The sequence below is a fragment of the Calcarisporiella thermophila genome, assembly GCF_041956535.1.
Source record: "Calcarisporiella thermophila strain CBS 279.70 unplaced genomic scaffold VTP21scaffold_12, whole genome shotgun sequence".
Lineage (NCBI taxonomy): Eukaryota > Fungi > Calcarisporiellomycota > Calcarisporiellomycetes > Calcarisporiellales > Calcarisporiellaceae > Calcarisporiella > Calcarisporiella thermophila.
In genome coordinates this window covers 847,325-849,248 of record NW_027192202.1, presented here as the reverse complement: position 1 = coordinate 849,248, position 1,924 = coordinate 847,325, and the positions used below count along the sequence as shown (strand labels likewise).

The following is a 1,924-nucleotide window of genomic DNA, read 5'->3' as shown; positions in this document are numbered from 1 at the left end:
TTAGTAGGAGCGTTTAATTGGGGGGTCGTGTTGGAGACTGGTTTGTCCAGTGCGTTTCTTGGCGACATTGGCGTAAGAGATCATTTTCCTTCACCTCCCTAGTATCTGAGTGACTGCTTATGTGACTTTTCCGTAACAAAAGCCAATATCCTCATAACAAACTGTGATTTGATGCGTTAGTAGTTGACTGGTACAATATTTCCCTTCCAAGGAAAAGGACGGGGTTCGATTCCCCGCTAACGCATTTATTTTCCTATTATGTTCTAAACTCTAAATATTTTTGTTGAATCCTGATCCCTCATTTACTGTAAAGAGAATATAAGAAATGTAAAGTGTAAAAATAGAGATATTGTTGCGTCTTTCCAATATAGTGAATCTCTTTCAGTTTACTTCTCCATCGCCCCACTCTAATATTTCCCCCTCGTTCGGAATTGCTCGATATCTTGCTGTTTTTTCTCTTATCAATTCGACTTCTGTGGTATTTTCAATATTATATTTGGCATGGCCGGTGAATGCCCCAAAAGATATACGATTTTGCTGGCGCAGAATCCACTATGATCCTGGTATAATGCCAGCTATTCGTGTCATGCATAATTCGGGTAACATTTCTTACCGTTTTTTACCGTTCTTTTAATAGCTTACGTGTAAAAATCCCAATATAAGATATTGAAGGGTAAATACCTGGACATGCTCGCGGCCTGTGATGATGTGGATACACCTCTTCGCTCACTGCCACACTGCTGCAGGTTTGAGCATTCAAAAATTTATTTTTGAATTGTATCACTTAAATCATTACGAGTACACTTTGGGTTGCACTCGAGGTCTTTTGCGTTGATAGTTATGTGCTTTAAACAGGTCCACGAGCACAATCCACGGAGCTTTGGATTACTTTATATTTTCAATATTGGTAAGAAATTCATGTAATAATCTAGCTAAATTTCGTAAGTAAATTATATCGAAATAGAACTATATTTTAAAATATATAGAAATTAACATTTTATGATTAAATTAAAACACTGGAAGATGGTTTGCTCATTCTATTGATATTCAATATTGAAATTGTATTATTATTATTATTTGATTAAAAATTTAAAAACTGTTTTCGTCCGGATTCGAACCGGAGACCGTCTGTGTGTTAGACAGACGTGATAACCAACTACACCACGAAAACTAACACTATAATGTTGTGAAGTGTGGTAGTTTTAACCAATGAGGAGTTGGCCATCGAGCCGAGGATCCTTGACATTGCACTCGGTGTTGTGGCAAATCCACCGAGATCGGATCGCCTTTCATTTCGAAAGCACCCGAGCCTCACCTGAAATAATCATCAGCCGGGCCAAACTAGATATTGAGGAAGTGATAGGAGCCGAACTAATCCGAGCACGAAAAAACCGGCAAATCGAACAGTTTCGAAAAAGATGGTGCAAGCTGGGTGCGGTTAGAGAAGGAGCGATCGGAGCGGCACTGATACTGGGATAACGCAGTAACCCCTATCTTATCCCCTTCCTATCCTCTGCTTCCATTTGTTTACTCCCCACCCAACTTCTCATGCTATCCTTTGATATCCACAGTTAGTTGAGTTTCACCATTCCCTTACCTATTTGAGCTGAAAGTCGATATGACCAACATATCATTTCGATCTACGATATCACCCAAAGTTTTAACTTTGGCTTCCCTTTCACTTTATTGCTTATAATAATGTAACAGTTGTATTTTAGAGTCTTCCTATACAATAAAGACTCGGCATTGATAAAAAAAAAAGGATCCTTGACATTCGAGGACGATGCCGCTATATACAGGAAGAGGGATCCTTCACTCTGCTGGGAATACCCTTTAACACGAAGAGCATCTTCCCGAGGGAAAGCTACTTCGAAGAATTGAGAGCCAAGTTACAAAAGACCGTCGAATCACGGAAAACGAGATT

The 1,924-nt window shown here is 39.2% G+C and overlaps 2 non-coding genes across 2 annotated transcripts, besides 2 other annotated features; one reads left to right on the top strand and one right to left on the bottom strand.

Moving 5' to 3' along the window:
- The first annotated feature begins 173 nt into the window (after positions 1-173).
- Positions 174-244, top strand: VTP21DRAFT_t161. Its single transcript has one exon. It is a non-coding gene; the product is annotated as a tRNA-Gly (tRNA).
- An 845-nt stretch (positions 245-1,089) lies between these two features.
- Positions 1,090-1,128: a sequence feature (Short protein (VTP21DRAFT_1898, KAL1919966.1) was converted to a misc_feature.).
- On the bottom strand, positions 1,098-1,171 carry VTP21DRAFT_t160. The gene has a single exon. It is a non-coding gene; the product is annotated as a tRNA-Val (tRNA).
- A 36-nt stretch (positions 1,172-1,207) lies between these two features.
- Positions 1,208-1,246: a sequence feature (Short protein (VTP21DRAFT_1898, KAL1919966.1) was converted to a misc_feature.).
- Positions 1,247-1,924: the final 678 nt, after the last annotated feature.